At 44.5% G+C, this 14457-nt stretch overlaps 1 protein-coding gene across 8 annotated transcripts in view; it reads left to right on the top strand.

Annotated features, from left to right (window-relative positions):
- Window positions 1-14457, top strand: part of ATRNL1 (attractin like 1) — a 1022331-nt gene that overhangs the window by 954236 nt on the left and 53638 nt on the right. The window lies entirely within an intron of this gene.

Below are 14457 nucleotides of genomic sequence, written 5' to 3'. Positions count from 1 at the left end.
TATTTAAAGAAATAACAGCAGGCTACTAGTTACCAAATACAGGAACCTTCTTTAATAGATGCCTTGTTTTTGGGAGGAAAACTATGAATAATGCACATTTTGTGATCTGACAATTGCAAATGAAAGACATGGTTTATGGTTTATCTCTCCAGTTGTGTGCATTTGTTGTAATTTCAGCTTGTGTTGTAATGCTGTCTTGCCTTTCCCAGATTAGTAAGGCTGAAATGGAGGAAAATGCATCTGATTGAAGTTACTGTGTTACTTGTAGTTTCTTTCATTCTGGACACAAATGAAACCAATTTTATTTGCTATTAGTGTGGAATGGAAAGGTCATTTTCTTTTTATGTACAGTAGATGCTACAAAGAAAGACTGATGTACTGCAGGTCTATTTCCTCAATCCCTCTTTCACTAAATTAAGTGGACTTCTCAGAACAACATGTAATGTTATGCACCCTATAGTATGAAATAAAATACTTAGGTATAATGGGATGAGTTTAGGGTGAAGAGGCAGTTCCAACTCTGATGCATGTTTATTATGTAAATAGTATCTCAGCATATGTAGGAAAAATATGTAAGAACTGAGCTCCCTCTAGTATATTATATAATCATAGATAAATGCAGTTCTTTATATCCTCTTTTACTCTCATACTCACATTGTAATTTAATGTCCACTGTGATTTTAGCTACTGTCCCAAGCCTGAATAGCTTTCAACCAGCCACTTTTTCCTTCTTATAAACAACTAAAAGGAAGTGGAAAATAGAAATTCAATCTTAACTACATCATTCCACTCCCACAAATTTTTCATTGTCTACATATAAAGCTGTTGGTATTGCAACATTAAAAATCAAGAAATTATAGCATATGTTCTAGAAAAAAAGCAAGAATGTACTCAGGTCTCTAGGGCTGTGCATAGCAGTCCCCAACCATACGCTGTTTACCGTGGACAGCCTTCTTACCATGAATACAAACCTAGAGAACCTCCTAGACATTTTTTTAAAGTCTTGGAGAAAGCCCTTGTTAACAGCTATGACCTATTATTTGCCTGTCCTGTCTTTGAATCAACACATTCTCCATTGCTTTGGAAACTATCTGTTAACATGTCCTGCATTTTTGAACTATCATTACAACAGATTGGTGAGCTTTGAAGGTTGTGGACATGCATTTCCATTTTCCTCTCAGATATTTTCTGAGGTATGTTAGGAAACTATCATTAGGAATACAGAGTTCTACCAGTTGGCCTATCAGCAGGTCCCAGGATATTCAAAAAGTGCCTAGCCATTGCAGCATACTGCCTCAGAAGAATGGGGATACAAGTATTCCCAAAGTTAGAGAACAGTCTAATTTGTAAGCTGTCAAGTAGAAAGCATCATTCAGTGTATCCTCAGCTGTCCAGTTGACTGGGTCTCTGAATAAACAAAGAAAAGTCACTAATGATCCCAAAAAGATGCTGGGGTACCCAGCAAAAATGTGCTTTTTCCATGTTGCTGTAAAATATGCTAATGAAATTCCTTCTGTGTTACACCATTGAAAACACACCACATAATTTACAGAATTAAAATAAATATATTAGAGCACGGAAAGATTTTATTGGGAATATTTCTTATACCTGGCCACCTATTAAGCCAACTATTTAAGCTGTTTTATATCTCATTGTGTAACTTTCAGAGGAGAACAATGAAAACAAATAAATATACCTGCTTCTAAGTTGATCTAAATTGCCTTTTTTAATACATAAAATATCATGATCTTGAGGTCCGTTATTGCAGGACTGGAAGCAGACACTGGGTGACCATAAGAAAAATTCAAACCTCTCCCCTTCAATGGCATAAAAATCCCTTTTGGATTTTGAGGGTCATGAACCATTGGATCTTAAATCTATCACCTGTACAAATTTAAATAGTCCATTCTGCATAGCAGACCAGAATAATTTGGCCAGCAAATTCCACCTTTGGAAGAATAGAAAGAGAAATTTTGTGACAGGTTGAATTTTTAATGTTAGTTTTATGGAGAAATAAAAAGTTATAGGTATGTGATAATGCAGTTTACATAGAGGATTCTGAACAACTTGCCAATTCTAACAAGCAGCTAGATATGGTAACCTTAATAGTTCGTTGAATTTCTCTGTACTGGACTTACTGTAAGAAGTATCTTGAATATTGCAAAATAATGAAGTTAAATATCTGCTTATATAAACAACAAGAAGTCCTGTGGCACCTTAGCAACTAACAAATATTATTATATCATGAGCTCTCATAGGTAAAAACTCATAATATATTTGTTAATCTCTAAGCCCTGGTCTACACTAGGAAGCTTTTTTGAAATACCTCCCCTTATTTCAAAATAACAAGTGGAGTGTCCACCATACCAATCTTGCTTTCCATGTTATTTCGAAATAGCGGTAGTATGGATGCTCTGCTGCTGCTATTTTGAAATAACTGCTCCCCAGAGTCATTCGAAGTAATTACTCCCCAGTGCTTCTTAGGGCTCTAAGTCAAGGGAGCATGTCCACATTGGAGCCTGCCTCACACTAATTTTGAGGCTTCCCTGTAGTATGGACATACTATTTCAAAATAGTTGTTATTTTGAAATAAGTAATTTTGAAATATTTTCCTAGTGTAGACATACCCTAAAGTGCCAAAGAACTGCTCATTGTTTTTAATGTTACAGACTAACACAGCTACCCCTCTGAGACTATCTGCGTATATTTAGAGACACGTTCTCATTTCCTTCTAAGTTAAGTACCATTTTAATCCTCAAGCAGCCTATAGACTCACTAGCACTGATCACATTATAACTATGCAGGGTTATAATAGTGTCAAGATCTAGCCCATTGTAATCTGAGATTATTGGCAAATTTAAGCACCACATGGATCCACAATTTATCAAATAAGCGTGTGTGTGTATGTGTAAATATATATAAGGGCTCTGGTTGCTGTATAGGTTGCCTGTCTAACATCTTTTCTTATAAAAGATTCTTGACAACTTTTAGCAGAAATTCTACCACCTCTTTTGTTTCCGGCAGACCTTTGAAATGTATCAAGGAGAAAGCCCTTGGGCTAGACAAGTGCATTTTCTTTGTCCCATTACATTCTATTCAGATTTAGCTGAATTATAAACTGTTAAATATCACAATTTTCTTCCTCTCAATTGCATGCCTCAGGAAAATTTCGGAAGCATGCCAAGATATAATGGAACACTTTCTAAAGAGTCAGATTTGTGTTGTTTTTGCTATTGTAGTAGCTGCAAGAGCACCCACTGTACTTGCAATCAGTGAAGCTGCTGGAACAGTGAGGAGGGAGAGTTGAACAAGATCTGGTTCTCCCCTCAACAGTCTGGCAAACCTAAACCCTACTTGTGGTTCCAGAATCCTGTTCACTTATCTAGAATTATTACAAGAGGCATGAACTCCTTCATGTCCTTGAGCACGGGAAGAGGCAGGCCAGGCTTCCCCCTACAAACCTGCATGTGACCCAACAACCCATTTGTCTCTCCCCGGGGCACCATGTGGGACAGGAGCTGCATTCCTCACAGTGGTGGGAAGACAGAGAGGGAGAAAGGCATCGTGGACAGACTCTCCATCCCAACCAAATTATTGGCACAGTCCATCCTGTCTCTTTTCCCAGCTTAATGGACTTTTTCTGTTGCCAGCTAAGAGATTTAGTCTGTAATTCAGTTGGAAGATTTCTGTGTCATAGTGTTCAACATGAAGAATTCAAATCCTGAAGATGATACGTTATGGGGGAGTAGTTATAGCTGATATTACCTTTTTCCTTCAAAACACTCCTGAGGAAATTACATATGGAAAAACTGCTTTTAAAGAAAGGTGTTTACATTGCAAAGCCAGCACCTGAAAGTTTGGAAATGCAAAACTTACCATTGGCTGTGCACCCTTTATTCCATTCCAGTGTCTGTATCCATTATGATAGTCTTTAATTACATAATTACATGCTGTATTTCATAGGACCCTTGCTTCATTTTTAGACAGGTTGGACACAAGAGAGGGCAGAACTAAAGTTGGACAAGCAGCTACAAATGTGACATTTCCCAACGTTAAATCCATGCCTTTCCCACTTAGGTAACTCATTTAATATAGTTCTTTTGTGTGTGTCTGTGTGTTTACTTACTCTAGAGAGTGCGGTTTTTGGTGCTGAACCAATAGAACTCTCAGTTGCTCAGATGCAACCTGTTGTAGTAGCCAATTTAAACATTCTAGTGCTGCAGACATACAATCTCAGACCCAGGTGAAAGCTGACTCTGACATGTCACAGAAATGGTTTATCTTTGGATGATAACTGTGTCTTTCATAAAGCACCCCACTATGGAATGTTATTAGTGGCAAATGTGGAGAATGTGCTTTTCTAGCAGCTGGAAGTATACTTATATGAAATTAGCTGGTGAGTGTCATGGTAAATAAAATCCAGAGGAAAAATGATGTACAGTTAAATGTGTTTTGGTGACAGGCCCTTCAGCAGCAAAAGCAAAGAAAAAAGAAAGAGCTGCAGCAGATATACAAAGCAAAAATGAGAAGAAAGAAGAAACAAGTGCCTTGTTAAACTAATGGAGCCTTAAATGTTTTATCTATTATTCCAAATTAGGGTAGGAAAGATCTATTTCACAGATAATTTTTATTCTTGTTCATTTCCTGAATACATCTTGTATATGTCTTTCAATGATCCATGTATATAAAACACTTATTGGGAAAGAAACTAAGCCTTTTGAAGGGAAAAATGGTGTGTATTTTTAGTACAGGATTATTTTACCATGCAGAGAATTTTAAACATATTTTGTCATTGCCTTTTGCTGCTAATTTCAGTAACACGATCACATTAGTCCTTGTAGTAGATCTTCTTTCCTGCTAGTAGATCTCAGAAAATAGGAAAGTATTAAATCATTTTTCTCGAACTATCTGTGTCTCTAAATAGCTAATTATCAATGGAAAAATGCAAGTTACAAATATAATATTATGGAGAACTGTTCATCTGTTAGGCTGCTTCTTTTGAGTTTTTGAACAGTCTCTACAGCTGTAATAGCAGAATTTTTGCCACCTGGACACTTCATTATCATTTTATATTTAAATTCTAAATCAGTTGATTAGAGGTCATACTATTGGACTTGGCTTCTTCAAATATTCTGCACATTCAGGTAAGGAAGAATGTCTAAATATCCTTTACATCTACACCATTTATTAATTTCCATGATACTTGGACATTCTGGGAAATAAAAAGTGTGCAAAAATAAAAGTATTTTGTTTTGATGAAAGGTTATTTTTTTTCTGTTAAAACTTTTGTCATTCTGTCTGGAGTGGCTCATGACCATGAGAGTCCACTGCAGCACATACGGTCAAAAGGAGGGCAGGCTCCCAAAACTAGTGGTATGTTCTATAATTAAACTTCAGCTACTTGGTACCAAATGTGAACTCTCTACCTACTACAATAGTCTTATGATTGAATCACAGATGGTCCCCTTACATACTCTATTCTATCTTGCCACCCAGGAAAATTGAGCTATGTAATAAATTATCACTTATACCAAAAATCATTAAATATTCAGGTTACACTCAATCCCAAGAGACCAGTCACTCATTCAGGTAAATCTGCATGCTAGATCTCACAATAAGGACAATGCTGGTAGTCAATTCTATAGTAAACTAACCCAAGCTTTATTAACTAAGAAAATTAGGGTTACTGAATGGTTAAATCAGATAAAATGTATGTAGAGGTGAACTGCAGTCTATAATTCAAAAGCTAACAGATGATTTGCCAGTTTCCCAAAAGTCTTTAGGGGTACCAAGAGTAACTGGAGAACTTTGTCATCTTATTCAGCTATTCGGCCCTGTTAGAGTCCAGGGATGAAGAATTTTCCATGTGTCCATATTGATAGCTTGCTCTCATAGAAACCGAACTGACAGCAACAAGTCTATTCTTTGCAGAGGTGGCAGGGAAAGGAACAAACTTCACAGAGTCTTTGATCCTTGAACTCCCACAATGACCTCTTTTAATGAATAAGGCTTAATATTTTGTAAGAGACCATCACTTGCATTACAGGAGGCTTCTTTCTCATTTGATGGATTACAGATATATATACAATGCAAATGTTTGACATTACATTATGATATGGCTGAGGGAGAATAATACATATATTATCCTGAAAACATTTTTAAAACACTATACACGTTTTTATTAACTTAACATCTAATATTTATTTTGATAACACTAATACACAAGCAAGCATGACCCGCTTCCAGCTATGCGTTTGTAAGTGTTCAGTGAAACCTGGAATCTTGGCATGAGCTGGCATCTGATCTGCCAACATCACAAGTGTATTTTGCATTGCAACACTGACATGTAGCTACACAGTCACATGGTAAATACATGGCTTTTCTTGCCAAATACAGTACGAGGCATCTGCATAGTAATTACATACTTCTGCAAATTACTTGATAATTACACTTAGGAAACTTAAAGGTAATTAACATAATCTGCACTTTGGTTTAGAGAGGGGAAATTACTAGTTCTTAACCTATGATTATTTCTGAATTCACGGCACTTTTGTGTTCTGTGATACGTACCGCCAGCATAATCTTGATAAATGCCGAGTATCCTTCAATTCTCATTCAGTCATCTGACTTCGAGGGTGTTTGGCAACTCCAGGATGCAATCCCTAGTATTCAAATACTAAACAGAAATTTTGAGTAAATAGTATATTACAGACAGTTTGTGCAGTGTATACAAACATTATTGCTTTTCAGTTGTCAATTCCAGTGTTCTGAGCTCAAAGGAATATTGTGAGTATTTTAGGTATAAAATTTTACTCAAATTAAAACTTTTAGACTTTAAATTCCACATTCCTTTAAATTCTTCTTTTTTGTATCAGTCCTTCAAACCACAAGATTTTAAAGAAAATACATGTATGGAAAAGAGTTGGCTCTGTTCTCAAACAAAGCTAGGGACACATTTTTTTTGCACTGTAGTCTTAGTGGTATGACCAGAGGTTTGCTGGTTTAGTGGATGTTGGGTTTATCACTCATGGCTTGAAGGATGTGTTTGAAAAAGTAATACAAGAAATTTGGATACTGATCTAAACATAATGCTGTCACCTGTCATGTATAATCAGGTCAGTGAAATTCTGTCAATATCTAAGAGAGGTACTAGAATAAAATTAAACTTGTGAGATCCATTAATAACCTAGCCTCATAGGACTATAACTAAAACATTTCCTATATTACTTTCCTGACAAAGTTAATTAAACAAATCCAACACTTTAAGAACCATGAGAGAAATTCCAGCCCCACTTATGCTCTTATAGTTATGGAGATAGTATATATTTTCAAGATTAATGGATGCAGTGTTATCTGCTCGAGTCTGAAGACAATTTGAAACAGTCAATCAAGAAGCATGGACTGCTGTCTTGTTCATCTGAGTCAGTTTCCCAGGGACTCTGCAAATCTGCGGTCATAGAATTTGAGTTTTTTTTCCCCAAGATGTTATGGAATTTGGCATTTTTCAGCCGTCTCAAGCGCACTTTTTATTTTCTTTCTCCTTGTCCTGATGGGACTTCCTTGTAGCTTCTCCTTGATTTTTAGTTTTTTCCACATGTCCCTTGCACTGTTGGATGGATGAGGAATTAGTATTCCTCTGATCCTCCAGCAGATCCTCTCAGCTTATCCCCTCTTCATGCTTCTCTCCCTGGCCCAGCTCTTCACCCTGCCTGACTGAGTGTTCTCATGTGTGTTCTAAAGGCTCCCCTCTCTCCCAAGCCATCTACCTCTCATTTAGCCCCATGCACAGCCTGAAACCAGTCCCATTTTCAGTCCATATGCATTTGTCTGCATCATATGAATCCACCTGTCAATGAACACCAGCCAGGACCAACGGCTCTGCTACGCCCCAATTGCTTATCTTTATACAACTCTCTTTCTGACTCTGTTTCCTAGTGATGCTCCATTTACTCACCAAGTTTTCTGCTTTATCTACCCAATTACCTCCCCACCATTTCCCTCACTGACCCATGGTAGGTTAAAAACTCACATAAAAATCTGTCTTCTAAAAAAAAGTCAGCAATGAGGGGGTTATTATTCCATTCACTTGAATAAAAAATAGTTTCTCTGTTTCATCATGCTCTGGATATTGATTGTATCTGATCTGTTTTGTGTGTGAGTGTGTACGTGCCCTTGAAGGAGCACTCTTTTCTCTCATCCTCATCAGAGGATTTCTCCTCCCTCATTTCAGCAATACTCTTTGACCAAAAAGAGCTGGATGAGACACAGTTTAGAGCCCATCAATTCCTTTCTTTGTTCAGCCACAGAAGTGGCTGAAGAACAATATATAGAGCTATACTCACAGCACTTGCCAACCAAGGGAAAGAAGAGACTGGGTCTAAAAGAATCAAACAAAGTTCTCTTGTCTTGCAGCGCAGAGCAGCAAGCAAAGGACAATATGTAATTACATTGTCCTGGCACATGGTAAACATATTGCCAGAAGTTAGAATTCAAGGTTAACTATAATTGCTTATAAATTAACTATATTTGGAAAATTAAAATTTCTCCTAAAAATGAAATTTGAAAATTCATGTGTAACATGGTAGAATATTTTGATGCCCAGACAAAGAACCATGATTGTAGGCTGACTGTACACATATAGACTGAGTATAAGAGTTCTAACAGCCTTTACTCAGAATTTTCTAGCTTTAATGGTTTGTCTCCTCAGTAGTCATGATTGAATGCAGCTTGCTTATGGTTAAAATTATAAGTGCTTGCACAGAAAAATGGTTAGCTCTGTTATCAGATCCGATTTACATGGCAGAGAAACAAGGCTCATCTTCTTGGTTTTTTAGGCTTCAGCTGGTATATTGTTCTCCATGTTGTCTAGCTCACTGTCGGGGGGCTCCCCCCGGGTTTGGGGTTGCCACCCCCATCCGGGGCATAGTTCGGCCCACCTGGACCTAGCCCCCAAAGTACAATGCCCCTCTCTTAGGGGAAATACGGCGTCTGTCTGCAGCAAAAAGGGCTTTGAGAAGTCTGGGTGGAACAAGACAGGGGCTTTAGTAAGTTTGTCTTTCAGGGTCCTGAAGGCCCCCTCGCACTCTGTTGACCATTGTACCTTATTTTGCTGGGTACCTTTCGTCTGCAAAACCTGGGATGAACCGTCGATAGTACCCTGCGAGTCCCAAGAACTGGCGTACCTGCTTTTTGGTTGTCGGTGTCTTACATTCTTGCACGGCTTACATTCTTGCACGGCTTTCACTTTGTCCACTAGTGGTCGTACTGTCCCTTGCCCGACCGTGTACCCTAAGTAGGTCACCTCCTGGCGTCCCAGCTGACATTTTCGTGGGTTGGCGGTGAGGCCGGCCTCCTTCAGGGTCTTCAATACTGCTTCCAAGTGTACTAGGTGGGCCGTCCACGTTGGGCTATAGATTACCACATCATCTATGTATGCAGCTGCGTAGGTGTGGTGGGGCTGCAACAATCGGTCCATTAACCGCTGGAACGTGGCTGCAGCCCCATGCAGTCCAAATGGCATGGTCACAAATTGAAACAGGCCAAAGGGTGTAGGGAAGGCTGTTTTCTCTTTAGAGGCTGGTGTCAGGGGGATCCGCCAATACCCTTTGGTCATGTCCAGGATGGAGAAGAATTACGCTTGCCCGAGCCGTTCTAAGTGCTCTTTGGTCCGGGGCATTGGGTAGGCATCGAACCGCGAGATAGCATTGACTTTGTGGAAATCGATGCAAAATCGCGTCGTACCATCCGGTTTTGGGACTAGAACTATCGGACTCCTCCACTCGCTACAGGATTCTTCTATGACTCCCATCTCTAACATCGTCTGGAGTTCCCGCTGGACGGTTTCCCACATCTTCCGCGGTAGGGGCCTGTGTTGATCTCGTACTTTATGGCCCGGCCGGGTCGCGATGTGGTGCTGTGTGACGCTGATACGGCTGGGTCGGGTGGAGAAAAACTGTGCAAATTTCTGGACCACCTGCTGTAATTCCCCCTGCTGTACCAGCTTTAGTTCCGAGCTCACTGTAACCTGTGCATCCCCTTGTAGGTCTTCTATGGTCGGCCGAGTTCCGGATCCGGGGGGTATGGCGTGACCAGTAGCCCTTCAGCTGTTTTCCATTCCTTCAGGAGGTTGACGTGGTAAATTCATACCTCTCTCCTCCTTCCGGGCACCCTTAGCTCGTAGTCCACGGTACCTATTCGCCGGACCACCTCAAAGGGGCCTTGCCATCGGGCTAGCAGCTTGGAATCCCGGGACGGCAGTAGGACGAGAACATGGTCCCCCGGTTCAAAAGAGCGGATTTTGGCCCCTCGGTTGTAATACCGGGCTTGGATCTCCTGTGCCTGTAGGAGGTTAGCCTGGGCGAATTCCCCTACCTTCTGCAGGCGCTCCCGCAGCTGTAATATATAAGGTACTGTGCCTTGGACTCGAGATTCCTGTTCTTCCCAGCTTTCTCTTAAGAGATCGAGTATTCCCCTCGGCTGTCGCCCATACAGGAGTTCGAACGGGGAGAACCCCGTTGATGCCTGGGGGACCTCCCGAATGGCGAACAACAGGGCTGGTAGGAGCTTGTCCCAGTGTCGGGGGTCTTCGGTCACAAACTTGCGCAGCATTGTCTTTAGCGTTTGATTAAAACGTTCCACCAGACAGTCTGTCTGGGGATGGTAAACAGTCGTCCTCAGCGGGCGGATGTTCATTAGCTGTGGCCATCAGTCGGGAGGTCACATTGGTCCCCTGGTCAGTCAGGACCTCTTTCGGTATCCCTACTCGCGCAAACAGTTTAAAAAGGTCCTCTGCGAGGGTGCGGGCGGTGGTATTGCGCAGTGGCACCGCTTCCGGGTAACGCGTGGCATAGTCCACTACCACCATTATATATTGACAGCCCGAACTGGCCTTCTCTAGGGGTCCCACCAGGTCTAACCCGATCCTTTCAAAGGGGGTCCTTATCACTGGCAGTGGCACCAGCGGGGCTTTCGGCACCCCCTTCCTACTGGTGAGTTGACACTCGGGACAGGATTCGCAGAAGGCTCACATGGCATGGTGTATGCCTGACCAAAAAAACCGCATCCTTATCCGTTGCAGGGTCTTTTCTCGGCCGAGATGGCCGGCCCACGGGAGCCGGTGCACCAGCCGGAGTACAGCGTTCCTAAATTTGTGGGGGACCAAGAGCTGCCACATGTCTTCCCCCGTCTGGGGGTCCCTGACCACCCTATATAGTCGCTCCCCCCTCACGCAGAAATGGGGGCCTTGGGACTTACAGGGGTCTTGGCTCGTCCCCTCTCCGGGGTCTTGTACCTGCTCCCACGCTCGGCTCAAGGTCTGGTCTTCCCTTTGCTCTCTCAGGAAGTCGCCGTCCACTTCCAGGGTTGCGACCTCATCCTCCCAGGCCGGGTGGTCTCTCCTGGTCGGTGGCAGGTCCACCGCTTGGCTTGGGGTCGGCTCTTCCTGCGTCCCTAGACTCTGGCCTTGGGCAGCCTCCTCCAGGTCAGGGCCCGGGGGACCAGGCCCTTGTGTCGACCGCTGACCCCACTCTCGTAGCACCCTGCCTAGGTCTCTCCAGTCTCGGCCTAATATCACAGGGTAGGCTAACGTCGGGATCAACCCTACGCTGTAGACCCCGGCGTCCCGGCCATCCTCTAGCCGCACCCATGTGGTCGGGTAGGCCCATATGTCCCCGTGGACACACAACTGAATGGTGGCCCCTGTTGGCTCTGGGTCGGATATTAGGTCTGCCCTAACCAGGGTCTGGCTGCACCCCGTGTCCACCAGCGCCACCGTAGGGGTCCCTTCTACCCGGAGGCTCACTATCATTTTGGAGTGGTCCGCTAGCGCTACCCCCGGCTCCGCAGTAAGTGCTTGCCCGAAGGGGCAAATTGTGCGGGGCTCCTCCCTTCCAGGCCCCCTTCCTGGTCCCTCCTTTCTCCGGGCCCACTGCTGGCCCACGACCTCCCGCTCCCAGCAGTCCTGTCGCTCTCGTAACCCCACCAGTTGCCTCTGCAGTTCGGTGAGGTACACCTCTTGCTGCTGCTTCCAAGCCTGCAGCCACTCCTTCCCCCTCCGGGGCCCTTTTCACCCTGGTCTACCAACCCCCTTTGCCAGCCCCTCAGTCCAGGGGCGGGGTCGAATACCCCCATTCTCCACCATGTGTCGGGGTGCTCCTCCCGGGATTGGGGTTGCCACCCCCATCAGGGGCATAGTTCAGCCCACCTGGGCCTAGCCCCCAAAGTACAATGCCCCTCTCTTAGGGGAAATACGGCCCTCTGGCCTAGTCCCAAAGTACAATGCCCCTCTCCTAGGGGAAATACGGCCTCCTGGCCTAGTCCTCCGGATGCCGGCTCTGCAGCTTAGTCCTCTGGCTGAGTTTCCCACTCACCGGGGTTCTGGGCAGGAGGGGTAGGGGGGCCCGGGCCCTCCCTCTCCACCGGGCCCCGACCCAGGGCCCTATCAGTGGCGGGTGGCTCTCACCACTGGCTCGGCGGGGGTTCCTCCCCGCAACGCACCGAGCCCTCAGGGGCTTTTCCAGCTCCCTGCCCTGGGTCGCTTCCTGCCCCCTGCCCCGGCCCATCGCAGCCCCACCTGTCGGCGTTGGTTGAGTGGCTGTAGCAGCACTTCCCCAGTCAGTGTCGGGGTTGGCAGTGTCCAGCTCGGTGCCTGGGTCCCAGGGTGTCAGCCGGCGGCTCCTTCGTTGGGGTCGGGCCCAGCTTGGGCCTGGCAGTGGCACATTCAGCCGTCCCGTCAACTCCCTCCTCGGCAGTTGGGTGCTCCCTCCACCTCTGGCCGCAGTCTGCCCCTCCTTAGCAGGCCAGCAGCCTTTTATACCTATGCTCCCCTTGGAGTGTGCCCAGTAGGGCTGTGTGGGTGGGGCCCTTTCCGCCCCCGGCACCAGGTGGTTTCCCTGGGCTTGAGTGCGGGGTGGGGCTGCCCTGTCACACTCATGAAAGGTCCTCTCCTTAAAGCACAGTTCTCTCATTAAGCTTTTTTAGTATAAATCCATCAAAAATGTTTTAATAATGTCATATTTTGAAAATTAAATTTTAATCAGCACATCCTTTTCAGTTGTAAACTCCTTAAAGTAGGGGCCATGTCTTTGTACCTATAGGCTGTGTCTACATTGGCACCCCTTTCCGGAAAAGGGATGCTAATGTGACCAGTCGGAATTGCAAATGCCGCGGGGGATTTAAATATCCCCCGTGGCATTTGCATGAACATGGCTGCCGCTTTTTTCCGGCTCGGGGTTTTGCCGGAGAAAAGCGCCAGTCTAGATGGGATCTTGCGGAAAATAAGCCCTTTTCCGGAAGATCCCTTATTCCCTTGAAAGTAGGAATCAGTAAAGAATCAACTTTTGAAGCTCTGGCATAAGAGTTGGTACAGGATCTTGTCACATTAAGAGTGCTTTGTAATTAATAATATCATACAACAAAAGCAACATATTGTGAAGTGAGCATTATGTTTTAGTGTAATTGGAATCTCCATTTTTGAAGTGGGGCAGAGTGGTTGCCCACTAACCTGGATGGGAAGGAGCCCCTTGATGAGCCCTCTTGGGCAGAGTCTGCCCCACACACACACTTACCTGACCTGAAGTCAGGAGGCATGACTAGGACTATAAGAACTCAGCTCAGCCCAGGACCTTCATGAGGCCCATCCACCATGGGAACCAGATGCCTGCCCTCTGCTCCTGTGCTGGGAGGCTGAGGCCTGGCCTGGACCACCATACCTGTAGGAGGCTGAGGATTGGCCTGGACCACTGGGATCCCTGCCAGAGCTGTTGAATCTCAATAGACTGGACCGAGGCCCAGGTATACGTGAAGGGGGAGAATGGAAGTAGCCCAGAGATAGCTGACTATAGTTTGGCTAAGTTAGGATCCCCGATGACCCATAAGCACACTGCTCTGCTGCTGTGAGGTTCCTCGGCTGGAACACAGTGGAGTGAGTGGGCCTGCATCTCCCATACCATCCAACCTCTGGTTGGCAGTCTCCTCCACCCATCCACCACCACCTGTGTTTGCTGGATCTTCACCTCAAACAAGGAGACCCAGCTGTTGGGTTAGTGCAAACCACTAGCTGTTAGACTAACCCTCATTTGTTTGCCTGGTTAGTCGGGACCTGCCCCTCCTCCCCCATTGTTTGTCTACTGCTCTGTCCTGAACAGGGTCTGGGCTTCTGGGATTGTTTGTATTGCTGCCCTGCCCTGCACCAGGACCTGGGCCACTAACTCTGTGACTGTTTGTTTACGGCCCCATCCTGAACCAGGACCTGGGCTACTACTGTAGAGTCAGTGCTTGTTTGTATTACTGCCCTGCCCTGGGCCTTACTAATGATTTGTTTATTGTCTGGCCTGCACTAGGGCTTGGGGCCTTACTGCTTGTTACCATTCCTGCTTGTGAACCAGGGTTTGGAGTTTTGTGAATGTTTACTATCCCACCCTGAACAAGGGCCTGCACTACTAATGCTTGTACCATGAC

This window comes from Pelodiscus sinensis, chromosome 8 (assembly GCF_049634645.1).
Source record: "Pelodiscus sinensis isolate JC-2024 chromosome 8, ASM4963464v1, whole genome shotgun sequence".
In the NCBI taxonomy this organism is placed as follows: Eukaryota; Metazoa; Chordata; order Testudines; family Trionychidae; genus Pelodiscus; species Pelodiscus sinensis.
The sequence above is the reverse complement of the archived record's forward strand: the minus strand, read 5'-3'. Positions and strand labels throughout refer to the sequence as shown.